This window comes from Gorilla gorilla, chromosome 9 (genome assembly GCF_029281585.2).
Source record: "Gorilla gorilla gorilla isolate KB3781 chromosome 9, NHGRI_mGorGor1-v2.1_pri, whole genome shotgun sequence".
NCBI classification, from domain to species: domain Eukaryota; kingdom Metazoa; phylum Chordata; class Mammalia; order Primates; family Hominidae; genus Gorilla; species Gorilla gorilla.
Window position 1 is genome coordinate 134,593,624 of NC_073233.2, and position 20,269 is coordinate 134,613,892.

The 20,269-nt window shown below is 43.5% G+C and overlaps 1 protein-coding gene and 1 long non-coding RNA gene across 6 annotated transcripts in view; one reads left to right on the forward strand and one right to left on the reverse strand.

The window, feature by feature from the left end:
- The window catches only part of LOC134756486 (uncharacterized), a 29,615-nt gene extending 9,921 nt beyond the window's left edge, over nt 1-19,694 (forward strand). Inside the window, exon 2 of the long non-coding RNA XR_010129223.1 lies at nt 19,373-19,694. This is a non-coding gene — a long non-coding RNA (uncharacterized lncRNA). The remainder of the gene's footprint in view (nt 1-19,372) is intronic.
- KIRREL3 (kirre like nephrin family adhesion molecule 3) overlaps nt 1-20,269 on the reverse strand; it is a 585,001-nt gene that overhangs the window by 241,034 nt on the left and 323,698 nt on the right. The gene's annotated exons all lie outside the window — the stretch shown is intronic.

Sequence of the window (20,269 nt, forward strand, 5' to 3'; positions counted from 1 at the left end):
AAGCCTCTTGCATAAGGGCATTAATCCCATTAATGAGGAAGGAAGTCTCATAGCCTAATCACCTCTTGGAGGCCCCACCTCTCAATACTGTCACGTTGGCAACACCTGAATTTTGGAGGCAATTAGGTTTCAACATGAATTTTGGAGGAGTCAAAAACATTCAAATCCTAGCAGTTGGAGATAGCAAAGCACATTGTGTGATGTGACAAGAAAGTCACATGGAGGCAGAAAAAGAAGAAGAGACCCAGTGGGTCACCCCAACTTCAACTGGGTTCTCACATTAGCTTTCTAGAGTGTAGGATTTTACTTTTTCCAAAGTCCTTTCTTTTATTTTTTTTGCTCCATCTCTCTGCTTCTTTCTCATGTATTTCTACTCAGAACTGGAGCCAGGAATCCATACTCCCTGTTCACCGTCCCTTCTGGCAGAAATACTGTGGAAGAGCAGATGTCAGTGATACTGCCCGGTCTTGGCAAGGGAAGAACCAGCAAGAAGAGTGCAGGGCATCTCCACACGTGGGACTGATGAGTATGGGGAGTGTGGAGTGTGAGAGGCAGGAGAGGGATGTGGGGGAAGTTTTGATATCATGTCTAGCTTTTTTTTTTTTTTTTTTTGAGATGGAGTCTCACTCTGTCACTCAGGCTGGAGTGCGGTGGCACAATCTTCGTTCACCGCAACCTCTCCCTCCCGGGGTCAAGCGATTCTCCTGCCTCAGCCTCCTAAGTAGCTGGGACTACAGGTGCATGCCACCACACCTGGCTAATTTTTTGTATTTTTAGTAGAGACGGGGTTTCACCATGTTAGCCAGGATGGTCTCCATGTCCTGACCTCGTGATCCGCCTGCCTCGGCCTCCCAAAGTGCTGGGATTATAATGTCTGGCTTTAACAAGACAAAGCTTTTGATTGTTTATCTCCTATGATTCCTGGTTTTCTCTAAGGTGGTGCTGGTTTCTACTACACAGGGAGAGGGATCCGCTTGTCATAATTAAAACATCTCATGGAAGCGTATGCTTCTGTGCTTTCCTGGAAAATGTACTAATAGCTGGGGATGGCAGGTTCCCAGGGAAGTGGCACATGACATGTCAGGGGAGTCCAGCAATAGGGAGGCGCAGCTCCTAGGCCCTTAGATTTGTAGCCTCTGAACCCATTGCATCCTGGAGCCAGTTACAGATTTCATCTGAGCGACAAAAGGAGAGTGAGAGCCTTGGAGGCTCCCTTTGGAGCTCTCTGGCAATTCATGATTGCTGAGCAAGAAAGATGGGGAATGAGGAATTAGTTTTCACTGAAGGCCACAGGGGCTGCTCTGACTATAAGCATGGGAGAGCCACCCTAGTCCTGTAAAGCCCTAGAGTTGGGCTAGCAGGGGAAAGCACAAGGTCTGGAGATTGGAAGGAATTTTCCTGAGAGCGTGTGTGTCTGCTTTTGAGCCTGTGCCCCTGGCACAAGGGAAATTAACCAGACTCTGCATGTTGTGGGAATTCTGCATGGCAACCTAATAGAGGCTTAGTTTTTCATTAAAATTTCCATTAATACTGGAGCTGTTTACAGCAAGTTGAATGGGAATATCCATAATGCACCTCCTATCCTCTATTACCATTCTGAGGATCAGAGTGAGGTTTCAGGCTTTTGCTGGGGCCATTAGCATTTTTTTTTTTTACCATCATTATGATCATCAACCCAGCACCAATTATGTAGAGCAGGCAAAGTACAAAGAGGCTCACACAGAACCTATCCTTGTCCTATGTGACAGGCAGGGCAAGAGTAAGAGAGGAGGCACGCAGAGGCAGAGAGTGAAGTCTAGTGAGACCACACGGACATGGACTTTCCAGCGTTGAGAAGCACCTCCCTCCTCCCACCTGCCTACTCTAAATGAAACAGCTCTGTCATACTGGGCTAGAGCAATCTCAGGCACAGGGAAGGCATAGATCTTCTGTTGGAACTGGGGATACTGAAAGGGATGAAGAAGTTCAGGCCTCACCTCTTGAGGATCATTTCTATAGCAGAGCTGCCCAGAGGATCACTATTGTTACCAGCTCCGACGTACCCTTTCTGCATGCCAAAGCCAGTTCTCTCTTGGAGATGGCCACTGTTGCTCTCTGGGCTGTGGGACATCTAGGAAGCTGATGTCCTTGTTTCAGGGTCCTGGGAGGCTGTTTCAATGACATCTCATAGAGACACTTTCCTTTCCATCCCTGGCTGCAGCCTCATGGCACTACTTCCTCATCTATGAATCTCTCGTGCCCTTAGACAGGGGTGCATTCCCTGCCTCACCCACAGGTAGCTGGACCTCACTCTACAGTGTCCAGAGTGAAACCTGTCCCCTCCAGGCAGAATGAACTGTGCTCTTACTCTGCAGCCTTCGACACATTATTCATAACATGATGATTATTTTGGAGTGCGTTCTTTCGCTTCTCACAATGAGCAGACACTCTACTTTATCCAGCTTGTATCCTCTATGCTAAGTGCAGAGCAGATTACATGGTAGTTCCTTATAAATTTTTAAAAAAATTGTTGTAGATTTCCTTCCACCTGCCTGAGGTGAGGCTCAACACTGTTACTGATGAAACAGTCCATGTGTGGAAAAACAGAGCCCATTAAAAAGAAAAACCAAACACAGCTAATAGTCTGGGAATGGTGTCTGCAGGATGATGCAGTTGACACATTCTGTTTGTGCCACACGTGTGTTTTGTCACTGAGACTGCCAGCTCTGAGGGGAAAAAATCTACTATAAGAATATTTAAAATAAGATTGAGTACAGTGGCTCTTTGCCAGGTGTGTGTTTCAGGAGGCATTTCAATGAGAACATGCTGTCATGGTCTGAATGTTTGTGTTTCTCCAAAATTCATGTGTTGAAATCCTCACCCCTGAGCTGATGCTATTAGGAGGTGGGGCCTTTGGGAGGTGATTAGGGCATGAGGGTGGAGCCCTCATGAATGAAATTAGTGCCCTTGTGAAAGAGGCCCCAGAGAGGTGCCCTCTTCCACCATGTGAGGACAGAGAAAGAAGGTGCCATTTATGAACCAGGAGGCGGGTCTGGACCAGACATCAGATCTGCCAGCACCTTGATCTTGGACTTCTCCACCTCCAGAATGGTGAGAAATACATTTCTGTTGTTCAGTCTAAGATCGTTTGTTACTGCAGCCCAAATGGACTGAGGCACATGCTTCAGCCCCAGTGGTGAAGAGCATAGACTTTGGAAACGTGCTATGTGGACCTGAGGTCTGCCTGCAACACTTAGCTGTGTGACCTCAGGAAGGTTTCTTAATCTCTATGTGCATTCATTTTTCATTTGTAAAACTGGAGTCATAATAGACCCATCACCTTGTGCCATTGTGAGGATGACATGAGGTAAAAATATATACAAACTTAGAGTAGTTTATACTTATACTGTGTCAGTCTAAAGCGTTGTTGCTATTAATGAATCAGAATGCCTGGAACTATGATGTGGACCTTTTTATTTTGAAGGCGCTCCTCAGAGATTCTGATTTGCATCCATGGTTCAGAACCACTTGCCTACTGGATTGTCTGCATCATAGAAGTTGAGGAACCATTAAGCATTAATAAATAAGTGCAGCAGGATCTTGGTTCCGCAGGAAGAGTGTGGATTCCTGGAATGCAATTGTCATGTGGCAAGTTATTTCAGGTTTTCTTGTTATCCTCCTCCCTGTATCTATAATGGACAGCCTTGGGTTTTACCTCCTGTCCAGGCACCCGTTCCTCTTTCTGCAGGGATAAGAGTGAGCAAGGAAGTACTTAAGCACCAGGGAAAGGGGAGAAAGAAAAAGTGGGGGTAATCCACCAACTGTCTAACCAGTTCCTGAAAAATAGAGGGCCAACTACCATTAGAGCTCTTAGAGGATTGCTGAGCCTTCTAAGGGTTTACCAAGAAGGGACAAATCTAATGATAAGAAAGTTACAGCCAAGTTTATTGAACAATAACCCATTTCCTTCATGTAGAAACAATGAAGAAACATTTTTTCTCACTTACATGGCACAAGGAAAACAATATCAATGATTTGTGCTGCCTGCTTGTCGAGTCTCTTTACCAACTTGGCTTATTTTCTTACTGCATGATATGAACACTTAGGGTTAAACAGAGCTCTCTTTTTCTCTCTGCTGAGGTTTTTGCTTTTCCCATTTTTATTTGTATTGACTAGGAGGTCTTTCACCAGAAGAATAAAAGACCATGCTTTTGAGGAGCCAGTCACTGAGTTTCTCTGTTGATCAATCACCATTGCTGGTACAGGTATATTCATTTTGGGTCTGGGATGGATACAGGTTTGATGAAAGGTCCCTGGGGAATGAGAGGGCTTAGCCAACAGTCTCAGGGTCAGCATTTCCTAGTCCTACAAGATTCAGATCCCTGATGTGGAGCCAAGGAAAGGCTTGAGTGACTAGGGGTCTTTTTGAACAAGGCACTTTAATTTGCCAAGAACTCTACATCATTTTGTACAATTTATTTCAGGGAGAGATATCACTTTAAGCTAAAAAACAAAGGAAAAAAAGCTCCAGACTACTCCATGATGGAGGACAAAGCATCTCAGTAAATAACTTTGAAAGTCAAGAGTTACAGGAAATAAAAAAGGAAGACAATCAGAGAATGTGCCGCTAATGAATTCAATCGCAGCAAAAGTCCATTTCCATTCCCTTGAACTCTACACAATTTCCAGTTGCAAATATCTTTCAGAAGTACTGTACACACACAGTTGGATATTGAGTTGCTTGACAAACATTTCTGATCAAAACTGCTTGCCTAGAAATGGCTGCTGGAGCAACAATAATGTGGATTTAGAATGAGCCGGGCTATTTGCACATAGGTGTAGTCTATGAGTTTAATGGAGTTTTGCAGAAGGGAATTGCCTAGAAAATAGTGGGTTTTTAAGGATGAACTTTTGACTCCCAATGCGAGGTGAAGGGAAGATCGGGGGAGAATAGGGAGAGAAGGGCTGTCTTTTCTGTTTTCTCTGGGGCACCATGGCTATAATAACTTCTACTTTGCTGTGATGGACTCAGCAATCAATTTATTCTATGATCTTTTCCCAGACACACTCTCAACTCATGTCGGCTTAGTTGAATGGTCACCCTACCTGGATTCTGAGACCCTTCTTGGGGCCTCATTTGGGATATTTACAGCTTCCATTTTTGAGAAGTGTGTGTGTAGAGGCACTAATTTAAGAACAAAAAAGGCCAGTGACATCTAGGGAAATGTCTTCACTTTGGGCAGGAGTGGGATGACCCTCTGAAAGCTGCACAAAAGGCCACAGATCTGGCTGATCTGAGGAGACTGGTGTTTTCTGATCTTGGGACAAAGCAGTTAAAATCCTGGAGCTCTTGCATCTTGGAGAAAAATCCTGTAGCTTCTTTCTCTGGGCCAAGGGGCAAGGCTGTTTGGTCACACTGTTTAGTGATTCACAGCTGGGAATCTTCTGTGTCTGAACAATTTCAGCCCCTCATAAGGGGTTGATAGCTGAGCCCCTGTGTCTTAGTCAGTTTCGGCTATAACAAAACACCATAAACTGGGTGGTTTATAAACAACAGAAATTTATTTCTTACAGATCTAGAGGCTGAAAGATCAAGATCAAGGTGATGGCAGATTTGGTGACTGGTGAGGGCTGGCTTCTTCATAGGCAGTGCCTTCTCTCTGTGTCCTTACATCGTGGAAGGGACAAGAGGCCTTTCTTGGACATCTTTCATAAAGGCACTAATCCCATTCATGAACTCCGTTTTCATGACCTAATCACCCCCCAAAGGCCCCACCTCCTAATACCGTAGCCTTGGAGGTGAGAATTTTAGCATATGAATTTGGGGGAATATAACCTTTCAGAATAAAACACCCTGGCTGTAGAAGAGAGGTGGCTTTTCCTCTCCCCAGACGGCTTCCCTTTCCCCACAGTCCAACCGGCTGTCTAAGCTTAGGGAGCTGCCCCTGGGGAAGAGGAGCCCTGTCAACTGCACCCGGAATGATGGCCTTTCCTCCTGTTCTTCCTCGTTAGTTTCTTCCCGCTTCTCTAGGATGACAGAGAGGCCCCCCTTCTCGGTTTTCTCAGATAGCATGCCATTTGCTGTCTCAAATCTATAAAGAGCTGTTGGGAAGTTTCTTTCTTTCTTTTCTTTCTTTCTTTCTTTCTTTCTTTCTTTCTTTCTTTCTTTCTTTCTTTCCTTCTTTCTTTCTTTCTTTCCTTCCTTCCTTCCTTCCTTCCTTCTTTCTTTTCTTTCCTTCTTTCTCTCTCTCTTTCTTTCTTTCTTTCTTTCTTTCTTTCTTTCTTTCTTTCTTTCTTTCTTTCTTCCTTTCTTCTCTTTCTTTCAAAAAAGTTCAATTCTCCTAGGTGGCTCACCTGGGCTTTTAATAATGTTTGGCTCCATTTTAAACCCCTGGCTCTGAGCGTGCAGCTAAGAATCTATTCCTACAGGCATTTGGTCATTGCAGGGTTAAGAAAATTTGAGCCGTTCCTTTCCTGCCCATGTTGGGGTGCTGGGTACTGACAGTAAGAGTGTCCAGGATGAGGGAATGCATGTTTCCAGTGACTCCTGACGTTTTATTCACCTGTTAGGGCTTTCCATCCCAATTTTCATCCCTTTTTGACAATTCTTAGTAAAAGCTTTGCAAGTATGGAGCTAATCAAAGGATTTCTGGCTCCCAACTTGTCTGCTCTTTGTTTTGTTTTTGCTTTGGTTTTTTGCTTCTCTGGGATATGGATCTTCATCTTGTTTGTTATGGCAAGAATTCCCTTTAGTGACTAGTGTTGGGAGTTGTTAGACCCATTGAACAGACGTAAGTAAAAGGGGTCTCTAGATCTGGGATCCTGGCACTGAGTGAAGCTTTCCTTCAGGGTATTTCAAACACGTGCAAGATCTTCCTCCTTCCCTGAGACACTTACCTCTCCTTTAGTTCTCAGGTGTTGGATCATGTCCTCTAGAAAACTTTTCCCTGTTTAATCCCATGTATTTTTAACCCACTAACATAATCCCCAATGTTTCCATATCTTTAGTTAATGCTTGTAATATCTACGTATTTAAGGGCTTAATCGTCGGTGGTTAGATTTTTAACTTCTGGTTCGGACTAATACATCTTTTCCAGTGCATGGGTACAGATCTCAGTAGCACACATGGAACATTTGCTAACTCCGTGGTTGACTCATTCAAGCCCTCCCACGAGTCAGATTACCCAGTCAGCCAGTAAATGTTGGAGGACTCCTGCACTTCCTCGTGGGCTTTTCTCTCTTCTCCATTTACATTTTTCTCTCAAGGTATTGCATGAAATTCCAAGGCTTTAAATACCATTGAGATACAGATGATTTTTTAAATTATAAATCCAGTCTTGACCTATCCCTTGGGCTAAAGATTTGTAGAGTCAACTGTCTTCCTAAATCTTTTTTTGGAGGTCTAATAATTACTGAAAACTGTAACATGTCCAAAACAGACTTGTAGTCCCCACCCTGCACATCTGTCTCTCTCCCAGTCTTCAGCATGTCAGTGCATTGCAGTACCATCCACCCCGCTGCTCAAGCTCATGCCTCAGTCTCCCCTGACTCTTCCCATTCCTTCTCCCAGCACATTCCAAACACCAGCATGTCCTGTTGGTTCTTGTTTCAAGATACATCCAGAATCTGTTCACTTCTCTGCACTGCCACCGTTCCAGTCCAAGCCTCCATCAACTCTTGCCTGAGCTTCTGTATTAGTCTTCCCAACTGGTCCCCCTGCTTCTCTCCTTGCCACCTAAAATCTATGCCCCACATAGCAGGCATAATGATTTTAAAAAATCAGCGTTTGACCAAATCGAATGCCTGTTCATAATAAAAACTATCAAATAACTAGGAATTGAAGATAACTTCACTAACTTAATATAAAGAGTATAAGAAAAACCTAGAGTTAACATCATGCTTAATGGTAAGAGACTGAATGCTTTTGTCCTAAGACTGGAACAAGGTGAGAATATCTGCTCTCACCACCCCTATTGACCACTGTACTGGAAGTCCTAGCTTAGTGCAATAAGATAAGTAAAAGAAATAAAAAGTGTAGAGACTTGGAAGGAAGAAATAAAACTGTCTTTATTCTCGGGTAACATAATTATCTACGTAAAAAACCCAAAGAATCTGTAAGAAAACACCTAATAAGTCAATATAGCAAGATTGTAGGATACAAGGTGAATAAACAGAAGTTAATTTTTTCAATAGAAAGTTGGAATCGTGGTAAGCTGCCTACCTTGCCCCACCCTTGGAGGCTACATTTTAGCTTTTACTGAATGGAATGAAGAAAGGTAAATACAAATTTGTGTCTTTAACGAAGAAAAAATTAACTGCATTCCTCCATACCAAAAATAATCTCAGGAAATGATTTTGTAGATACAACAAACTTAATTGTAAATTTTGTATAGAATGGCGAAGGACCTAGAACAGTCACCACAATACTAAATAAGAAATAAGTTGGAGGACTCATACTACCTGATTTCAAGACTTACTATAATATAAAGCCACAGTAATCAAGACAGTATAATATTGGTGAAAGAATACACAAATAGATCAGTGGAGCAGGATAGGGAGCCCAGAAATAGACCCACACAAATAAAGGGACAGTGTTTTCAACAAATGGTGGAGGAACAATTGGCCATCTATATTAGAAACAGAGACTAGACACAGATCTTACATCCTTCACAAAAAATTGCTTAAAATGAATTATACACCTAGATATAAAACATGAAATAATAAAACTTCCAGAAGAAAACACTGGAGAAAATCTATGGCCTTAGATTGGTGATGAGTTTTTCTCCTTTTTTTTTTTTTTTTTTTTGAGTCGAGGTCTTGCTGTACTGCCCACGCTGCTCTTGAACTCCTGAGCTCAAAAAATCCCCCTGCCTCAGCCTCCTGAGTAGCTGAGATTACGGGCATGAGCCACCATGCCTGGTTGGTGATGAGTTTTTAGATATTACACCAAATGCATGATCCATAAAACAAAAAATTGAAAATTCTGGCTTTATTAAAATTAAAAACTTTTGCTCTGCTAAAGACATTCTTAACATGTGAAAAAGACAAGTCATTGACCAGAAGAAAATATTTGTAAATCACATATCAGATAAAACACTTACATCTAAAATATACCAAGAATCCTGAAAACTCAACAATAAGAAAGCAAATGGTCCAACTTAAAAAATGGGCAAGAGATCTGAACAGACACTTCACCAAAGAAGATACACAGATGGCAAAGCAACATATCAAAAGATGATCCATAGCATCTGTCATTAGGGAAATGCAAATTAAAATTACAACATACCTCTACACACCTCTTAGCATGGCTAAAATCCAGAAAAGCTGACAATACTGGCAAGGATATGGAGCAACAGGAGCTCTCATTCATTGCTGCTGGGAATGCAAAGTGGTACAGCCACTTTGGAAAATAGTTTGAGAGTTTCTTACCATGCTAAACATAGTTTTACCACATGATCAAGTAACTGCACTCCTAGATATTTACCCAGCTGATTTGAAAACTTATGTGCACACAAAAACCTCCACGAGAAGGTTTATAGTACCTTTACTTGCAATCATCAAAACTGGAAGCAACAAAGATGTTCTCCAGTAGGTGAATGGGTTAATAAACTTGGGTTTTTTAAATACACAATTAAGCCATAACTAATAGCATGCCCCATGCATAATCACAGAGTAAAACAAGAAAGGACCAGCCCATTAGGTCAAACATGCTGAGTGCTGTGGAACAGCAAAAATCTATTTCTAAAGACTTGAACAGTAGCTGGAAACATAAAAGTTCAGATCATTGGCTCAGTTGGACTTGATTATATGAGACTAGTGTGTATATAAAGGCCCTAAAGTCGGGAGGGTATGTTTAAGAGATACATGAAACCAGCAGGACAGGGTGGTGCTGACATCACTTTACTACAAATAAAGTTGTTATAAATCCATATAGTGGGATACTATTCGGCAGTAAAAAGAAATGAGCTATCAGGCCACAACACGGATGTATCTTAGATACATATTGCTAAGTGAAAGAAGCCAGTCTGAAAAAAACATATTGAATGATTCCATTTATATGACACTTGAAAAGGCAAAACTATAGAAAAAGAGCAGTAGTTGCCAGGGGCGTGGGCAGAGGAGAGGGTTGAATAGATGAAGCACAGGGGATGTTTTTAAGGCCGTGAAAATATTCTGTACAATACTGTAACGGTGGTAGGGTATAATAAAAATATACATATTGGTTCTTTGTCCTCGGTTCCCAGCATGGAGCTGGGAGGATACAAAGAATAATACCAACAGCTCTAAGAGTACATAGGGAATTTGCTATCTAGTCAGGTACCTGTTAGAGAGTCTCTTTTCTTCTATGTCCAGTGAGTTCCTCCCTTACTTGTTAAGGACCTAAACTAACAATCTAGTTAATTAACCAACCAATTGCCTCACTCGTATTTGAATTAGTGTTTCAATTGCTTTGCGTTAACCTTAAGTTTCAAAATTTCTTAAGCCGGTTTTCAGTAATCTGCCCTTCATCAAATTATAGAAAGTAGCATAACAAATAGGCTTGAGTTTCCTCATCTCCTGGCCCTCCTCCATCTCTGGGGAAAATATTAAAGACAGAAATGGTCCCCAAGTGTAGAGCTGGAGCCAGGAAGCAGGAATACAGTTGAGGGCTAGGATAACCAAATGAAAAGCAGAGCTGGGTGATGGGCAAATTGGTTGTATTCCACGAATGCAGACAGCTACACCTGCAAAGACGCAGGAATGCAGATGATCAGATAAACCAAGTTCAAAGAAATGAGGCCACACTTGGCTCGAAAGGGTGGAGAGGTTGGTGGGTCAGTGAGAGAATTGTGCTGCTTGTTCAGAATCTGAACCAGTCCCATCTGTTATCTGGTCAGGACAGGTGGCTTGCAGGCAGAGTTTGGGCTCAGGCAGGTGGCACCAAGAGGAAAATTTATGGATAGACCTTTAACTCTGGTCACTTTGGAGCCCAGCAGCTCTGGAAATTGGATCCAGATGGATAGTATTTTGATAGCTTCTCCTAACCAAGGAATTTATGCTGATTTTCAGGACCCAAGGGGAAGGAGGAAGCTCCTAAAGGCAAGGAATTCATAATTGCTTCTTACCATGTTTCCAAAATTCATCTGTGTTTTCACTCACCACCACAGTCAGGGCTGGCACAGGGACTGGGAAATGAAAAATAAATGAGGGCTCAGGGCCTCACTCATCACACGTGCACCTTCCATGGGATGTCCTGGAGCAGAACAGGGAGGAGTGTGGGGAATAGTCTCCTAATCCAGGAAAAAGTCTAGGTTGGGTCTGTAAGATCTTCCTCCACTGAGAAATGTATTAATCCTTGCCCTGCTCATAGAAGCAATGAAAGAAGCTCTAAACACCGGGATAGATGTTCCTCCCTCCACATTTGGGTTTTTGCGTGAGTTAAACTACTGGAAGGGTGGAGGGTTCTCCCTCTGTACGGAGCTCAGTACAGGCCAGTAGGGCCCATCTATGTGAACACTTCTCTGAAAATGAAGCTACTTTTGGTCATAGCTCTGCTGCTAACTGTGTAATATGGGTAACCCCTTAACTGCCTCTGGGCCATGGTGTCTTCACCGGACATTTGCATGAGAGCCGGAGGACGGCCAGGACCCTTTCAAGCTCTCATCTTCAATGCTCCTAGAATCTCCGTTGGAAATCATTTGGCTCTGCTGGAATGTTACAGAAAGAAGGCAAGGGCAATTCTTCTTTTCTCATGAATGTTTTGGGAATTCTGTTGCTTGGAAGAGACTTCAAAGACTATATCTTCTGCTTCTCTGTGAGATTCATCTCCAATTTATGTCACAAGGAGATGGGATTTTGAAGGCATACTAGGTGATCTCCATCCAGGTTTTCATAGCTTTTGCAAGCACTTACTGAGCACCTGCTATGTGCCAGACCTTGTTCTCATAAGTCCTGATTTCATACTAAGACATCCAGACAAAGAGGTAGCATAAACAAAGGGCTTGAGCCAGTAAAGATGATAAGCAGGATGAAGAATACTGTTGCTCAGTCCCCAGTCAGATAGAGCATCCAACAACAGCCTGCCCAGCTACTCTCAGAATCCTGACACTGTGGCCCAGTGCCCATCTCCTTTCCTAATTCCAAGCAAGAAATCATCCCCAATACTGACATTCACCAACAGCCCTTGCACTCCTTGGGGACCTACAAAAGGAGATTCTTTTCATTTCTCTTCCAAATTTCATGGCATGGGCATTTGGAGGAGTTAGCGGAGAAGGATGGCAGGGGCTTTGAGTTGTCATCTTTTCTTAGGAGCTAAGAATTTTAAATTCTACTTAATTGCTGGTCACAGTCAATGGATTCTAAGAATCTGATGTACTTACCCTGCACACTCCCACCAGTCCCTCAGCCTGGGCCAGCCATAAAAACACATTACTGGTGTCGGTGCCATTTGGATGGCTGGAGGAGATGGTGTAGTGAGTTTTATTTTTACCTGAAAAGTGGGGAGCCAGCTGATGTGGTGCACCTCGTGTTAACCAATAAGCACCTGATGGGGTTTGCCTCACGTCAAGAGGAAGAAGGGGCTCTTGGCTCTACTGGGCCACATCCCAGTTCAGTGTTTGTGGAAGGCATTCACCTTGGAGCTTGTTGCCTGCCAGGCCCCACTCTTAGGGCCTCTTCGATGCTGGGGAGAATGATGTCAGCACCACCCATTCCTGCTGGTTTCATTTATCTCTTAAACATACCATCCTGGCATTGGAGCCTTTACATGCTAGTCTCATATAATCAAGCCCAACAGAGGCAATGATCTGACCTTCTATGTTTCCAGCTATTATTTATGTCTTTAGAAATGGTTTTCTACATTCCATAGCACTCAGCATGTTTGACCTAATGGGCTGGGTCTTTCTTGCTTTCCTCTGTGATTATGCACCAGGCATGTAATTAATTATGGCTCAATTCTATATTTTAAAAGCCCACAACTTTGGACTGAGGTTACAATGAACAACATTTAGCATTGGCTTACCTCTGCTTTCACGTGGAGCTGAGAGATGGAGTTAGGTAGTAGGGAGTGAAGTTTGTTATGATAGGATTGAAACCTGCAGGCAGCAGTATTAGATAATTTTTCTCTAGCTGGGGATCTGGGGGTGGTGGAGACCAAGAGGTCAATCACCAGCATGTAATGTGGGGCCATCCCAATGCCTACTGTCTTTGCCACTCCCAAGAACAAAGAGCCTGCTTCCTGGGTGACTGGGAGCCAACCGTGGTGGAAGTAGGGAGTAAAAAGGAACTAACAGGGTCAGCTCATGAAAGGTTTTGTAAGCCAAGCATAGGAATTTGAACTTTATTCTGTAGGCAACGGGAAGTCATTTGAAGCAGGGAAATGATCACTTCAGCAGATGTATGGGTAATGGATTAATGAGGAGAGACTGGAAGCTTGGAGACCACTTAGGAGGCCACAGCAGTAATCCAAGCAGAGAAGAGGGAGCTGTTTAATAGGCAGAATTGAATGAACGTGTTGACTGAAAGATAGAAGGAGAGGGAGGTGTTGATGACTCCATGCTTTTGGTTTGAGAAACTGGATGGATGATGATGTTAACACCAAGAATAAGAAATCCAGTACGAGGGAGAAGTTTGAGAAAGGAAGAGGATGCCAGGTCCAGTTTGGGACATACTGAATTTCAGATGGTTTGGGGACATTCAGGTGTTTCATTGTTTGGCCATGTAGGTCTAGAGCTCTGAAGAGAGACTTCATTAGAGATTACAAGCAGGGGTGTCATCAGCATCAAGGTGCTAGTAACTATCACGGGCAAAGATGAAATCAGCTAGGAAAGAAAGCACAGAACCATCAGGAGGGAAACACTCAGGGCCACGCCGAGGCAGAGAAGCTTCTGGAGGGCAGAGACTGAGAAGATGCTTTCATAGCCTGGAGTGAAGTCTGTCCCATCTGTCCTATCTCAGTTCAGGCTAGAATTCTCTCCTACCCTGGGGCCTCTCTAGTCCCCCAGGGCCACTGGGCTGGCTCTGCACATGGCCACACTGAGGCTGTTCTTTGACCAGTGTTTCTCAAATTTGCACCTGCAGATGTTGTATTGTTTTGTTTTGTTTGAGTTGGGGGGAGATGCTGTGAGTCCTTTAAAGAACCTCCCACAGCAGTCTGTGAATACATATTCTGAGGGGTCTTTGAGTTCTCAAGTTCAGGAAACTCAGACATGGCCCTGGACTCTCCTTGCCTGGACTTGAGGTAACTGCCTTGGCCTCCCTAAGCCAAAGATGCATCTGGGCCCCATATGCGACCCAGGGCTTCCCATGGCAACATGTGGTGTTGTTTTTACTACTGCAACTTTTTATTTTTCTTTAGAGCTGATTTTTTTTTTTTCCTTTTGAGACAGAGTCTCCCTCTGTCATCTGGGCTGGTATACAGTGGCTCAACCACAGGTCACCGCAGCCTCGATCTCCCAGGCTCAAGCGGTCGTCCTGCCTCAACCTCCCGAGTAGCTGGGACTACAGGCATGCACCACCACACCACGCTAATTTTAAAAAATTTTTTTGTAGAGACACGGTCTTGCTGTGTTGCCAGGGCTGATCTTGAACTCCTGGGCTCAAGTGATCCTCCCGCCTTGGCCTCTCAAAGATTTTTTTTTTTTTTTAACAGCTGTATTGAGATACAGTTCACATATGGCCCACTTAAAGTATACAATTCAGTGATTTTTAATATATTCGCAGATATGCACAACCACCACCACAGTCCATTTAGAACCTTTTAAAATCACCCCAAAGAAACCCTGTACATTTTAGCTATCCCCTTAGCCTCAGCCTCTCCCTCCCCATCACCTGGGTTTTAGGCAACCACTAATTCACTTTCTGGCTAATGGATTAATGAGGAGAGGCTATACATTTCCCTATTCTGGACATTTCGTATAAATGGAACCATAGACTGTAACTTTTTAGGATTCCACGTTCCCATCTGATAACCGAATCTCCATTCTGGAGAAAGGATGTTGGCATAGTCTGGGTGCTTTGCTATCTATTATCTCCTCTAATTCTCACCACCTCTTTGGAAAACCAGCCTTATCAACCCCATTTTACAGTTGAGAGTGCTGAGGTTCGGAGGTGAAATGACTTGTCAGAGGCCCCAGCGACAGTCAGTGGAAGCACGCTGAACAGGGAGGGGCACCCAGCTCTGTCTGGCTGCATTCGCTGAGCTGTCGCTGTGCCAAGTGCTGAAGCAGGGCTGGGATGGGGGTGTGAAGACAAAAAATCCTCCAGCAGCTTGCATGAGAGGGTCCTCCCAGAATGAGTCCAGGGGAGCCCCCGGACCAAAGCAGGACAGAGCTAATTCCAGGAACAACTGCACATTTGTCCACTGGTTGGAGTGAGCCTCCCCCTTTTACTGCATCTCCACGAGGCAGAGGAAGTGGTAGTGGCCTGAGCCCTCAGATACCTGGTGCCCTGGGAATGTTCCCAACCAGATGATTATGGCTGTTGTCACCACCAAGCCCTGTCTTGTCATCAGCCTCAGTGTCAGGCCCTGGGACCCAGAGACACACCCCGTCCCCAGGCTCCAGCTTCATGGAGCTTCAGAATCAGGCCCTGTTACATCCACTGCAGGGAACTTATCATCTCATTATAAAGGATAAGGCATATTTTTTCAGTATGGTTATACGCGGTAATGAAGCATGCAGAAAACCACACAAGATAGATGGCAGCTTTCACTAGTGAAGCTGAAAACTTGGTTAACTTAATAGTCTATTTATTACATTCACTCTCTGAGCTTACAGCACCTGATTAATATCTCCCATCTTCTCCCTTGCTATACAATTAAAACTAGTAATATGTGATTGCACATGCTGACTCCAGCACAGATGGGTGTGTGGAGTTGAAGGCCGAGATAAGAAGTGGAGAACGGGTCAGGCGTGGTGGCTCACGCCTGTAATCTCACCACTTTGGGAGGCCGAGGCGGTCAGATCACGAGGTCAGGAGATCAAGACCACCCTGGCTAACACGGTGAAACCCTGTCTCTACTAAAAATACAAAAAATTAGCCAGGCATGGTGGCAGGGGCCTGTAGTCCCAGCTACTCAGAAGGCTGAGGCAGGAGAATGGCGTGAACCTGGGAGACGGAGCTTACAGTGAGCCGAGATTGTGCCACTGCACACCAGCCTGGATGATAGAGCAAGACTCTGTCTCAAAAAAAAAAAAAAAAAGAAGTGGAGAAGGAATGTTCTTCCTGGGTCATGATAGTAGAGTCAGATCCCTTGCTGCTAAGGGAGTGATCTTACAGAATTAATTACTCTTGAGGAGAAAAGGACCCTATGTCCACTGCCCAGTCCCACCCATTGCCATGGCTTCTGGCAGGGGAGTGGTGAAGCCTGCACAGAGAGAGGATATCAGTGGAGGTGGCCATACGGCCTTTAATCAGCAAAAGGAAAGATGGCTGGACTTTACCTCATTTGCTTGGATGAGAATGTTTGAGGTTGAATTCGATTACAATGAAGTAGCTACTCAAAAGCCACTCCCAACTTCCTGCTCCCCTGCCCACCTGCTCCTGAAGAGCTGAGCATTTGGCCAAGTTCTGACCAATGAGATGTAAGGAGAACTCTGCTGAGGGGCTTCTGGGAAAGATGCTTTGCTTTTTGACAAAATGGCAAGGCACACTATGAGAACTTGCTGGTGCTACCCTCTGCCCCTTCTTCCTGAATGTGGATGTGATGACTGAGTTTGGGCTGCCATCTTGTGAGCATGAGGATGAAAACGTAACATGCCATGGATGGTGGAGAATCACCAGGGAGAGCCTAGGTTCATGATTACATCACCCAGCTGACAGCCCAACCCTGGGGTCATCTACTTCTGGACCTTTTGTTAAGCAAACAATATATAGCCTTGTGGTTGAAGCCACAGTTAGAAGGGCATTATGTTCCTTGCAGCTGAGAAACATACCTACATAATCTAAATGGCTCCATTTATTGAGCAGCATATGCATGTCCTTTGCTAAGTGCTTTGTGTTCATTTTGAAGCTTCAAAACATGTTCCCTTTAAGGGAGCTACTATGACCTCTGTTTTATAAAGGAGGACACGAGTTTTAAGTGTATAAGGTCACACACCTATTCCAGGAAATAGCAGAGCTAAGATTTGAATCCAAGTCTTTCTGACTAGAGAGTTATTACTATTAATCATAATATTGTGACTTTGTAGACAGTTCATCTCAACACTGAACTCTGGGAATGAGTGTTACTTAAAGTCTGGTTGGCATAATAGTACTCAGTATAAATCACGAAGTTTTTCCACATGACCCACTAAAATAAGGTGAAATTCAGTCTTATTGGTGATTGAAAATTGCATATTTTTTACCTGCCTCAACCCACTCCAAATAGCCCGGGTTGAAATTAGTTTAGCTAACCTAACTTGCCCCAGCCAATTGGATGGCCAAAAAGTGAAATGTATATGAAGGGAAAAGGTCCCAGAGAGAGAATTTGAGTTAAAAGACCACCAATCCGAGCCTGTGTGCAGCCCACCTCATAGCTTTTGAGTACAAAGCAGGAAGCCTCTCCTTCCGTGGCATTTGAAGACTCAGAGCAAGGTTAAGATGGCTTTGAAACCTGGGTCTGGTTCTCCCAGAAACACTTCTGTTGCTTCTCCTCATTAAAGAAAACATTCCAAGTGTGCAATTGTTCTGTGAGATGAATTTCTCAAAACACATGTGAACTACTTGAGACTATTCTAATTCCTGGAGGTGCCTAGTCAGTGCTGGCCATATAACAGATGCTCAGTAAAGATCGGTTGCTTTCATGACCAGTGAGGGCAACAGAAAAAACAAAAGATCTCTTAATGAATATGATTCATCCTCCTAGCCTCAGTGAAAAGGCAAAAAATAGGCTGCTTTCTTGGAAACATGCCAGCTAATGGTACTTAGCATGCAAGGGACCATGTATTGATCCACACCCATTAGCCCAATGCTCATCAACTCTTCTACTGGAGATATGTGTATATATATATATATATATATATATATATATATAGATATATATAGATATAGATATAGATATATATAGATATAGATATATAGCCAGCAGCCAACAGAGGGACTTGGCCACATGCTGATTCTCTCTCCCCTCCCAGCCCATCAGACCATTATTCAGCAGGAGGTAGTAGGGTCTTCCTCTCCCTCTTACGCCCTTTAGGGCAGGAACTATCTAGAGAGGGAAAAAAAGTCAGAATAAACATATGCAAGGACTGGGGTTTAAACATCCCATGAAGATTAACTTATCTGGAGTAATTGCCTTAACTAGGGGATTTTTAATGCTTTTCAAAGTTTTTTAGAGGAAGAAAAATATGCAGAATGAGTCTTAAAGCAGCCAACAGAGGAGATACTTAGAGCAAAAAAAAAAAAAAAGGTATCAACCATAAGAAGCCCATAGCTAGGAAATTTTAAGGCACTGATTCTAGGGGATTTAATAAGAATGTAATTTGTATAATTAACCATTCATCAATGTCAATTTCATTAAATGAATGCCAGAAATATTACCTTCAGCAGCACGACCTAACAGGATTGGAATATATTATATGAAAAATGAACACTTAGTGGTTTCCCCCACTGCTCTGTCTGTCACAGCAAGATTTGCAAGGCTGAGAAATAATTTAAAGGGTAGTAAATGAAACCGGCTAAGGCAAATGTGTGCATTTTGGTAACTAACCTCCGTCATGATGTATGAGAGTTCATGTCAAAATGTTTTCCTGCAGCAATGACTAAAGGGACTTGTAGCTCTCTCCCAGGTGGCAAAATGTGAGAAATAATGCCAGGAACTTCCCAAAGGTCCCCCTTGTCACTCGCCTGGATACAGCTTACTCTTTCCCTAGATAGGCTGCCTAGGGTCTAAGACCAAAAGCCATGGGTTTTTGTGTCCAGAATTTGTAGACCTTCCCTTCATACCTCCAGGTTAGCCTTACATCCAATCACTTGCCTACCTGTCCAGGAAAAGTGATGATTGATGTGCAGGAGACAGAAATCATTCTGAGTTTTATTTATGTTATTGCCTATAGTCATCAGGGGAGCATGAAGCCTGAGGTAGGTGGGCTGATGAAATATTTGTAAATAGGACTTATTTCCAAGGTTGCTCATGAGGGAGGCAGTTTATGGGGATTTATCCATTTCAGTTCATCATAGGAAAAGTGGAGGACTTGGGAGGGAGTGCTGTAGTAACTTGTCCATGTGTGTGCTCCTGGGAATGTATATACAGACACACACACACACACACACATACACACCAGATCAAGCACACACTGGAGATCAGTGCTTGAGATTTGCAAATTGTTGTCACTGGAGTTGGCCTGGTGCCTCGTGTATAGTAGGTGATCAATAAACATTTGTTTAATTGAATTTCTCTTAGTGTTAACTCCACTCCCATTCTCTTCTGTTTCAGGGTTCTATGAGGCTGAAAATATTGGATCAGTATTCCTGAGGAATCTGCGTTTCAGAATCCCAGGTCCTGAAGGACAAGAAGTACTTTGCAAACAAATCAAATGTACGTTTATGAAGATGAAATCATGCAACAGAAAGATTTTTCAGAATTTTTCAGCAACAGATTTTACACACAATTCAGAAGGAAGAAAGAACAGATGAGTTTGGGAATCAGGAGACCAGATGTCAAGACTGGACTACATCTTTATATTCATTTCCAGATTTAAAGTTCTATGTTGTATTTTATTTGATGCAAAGCAATAAAATATTCCTCCCTCCTGTGACCACCGAAAAGGTCATATTTAGGACCTGGGTGAAGGAAGAGTGGGCATCACAGAGCTGTTGTGGAGTGTGTGCACAGATTCTGTGTACTAGGTCTGTGGGCTCTGCAAGACTCAAAATCAATTGCTGAAACACTTCTTAAATGTGTTCCCTCCTATGCATTCTGCTATGCATAGTCGCCCTCTCTTCCTTCTAGGTTAGAGTGGGTGACACTGAGCATGTAACTTATCCTCTCTGAAGCACAGTTTCCTCATCTGCAAAATGAGGATGATAATATCCTCTTCCCAGTGTTGCTGGGAGGATGAAGTGAGGTGAATCTGGCGATACAGGGTTGCTGGGAGGATGAAGTGAGATGAATCTGGTGATACTGAGTAGGTGTGCAATCAATATTTGTTTTTTCCTGCCACTCCTTTACCAGGCCTTTTTTCACCTCAAATGAGTGATGACCTCTGAGTGCGGAGCTTTTCTGTCAATTTTTTAAAGACAGTCGTCCCCAGCATTTTTGGCACCAGGGACAGGTTTCATGGACGGCAATTTTTCCATGGACCTGGGTAGAGGGTGGTTTCTGGATGAAACT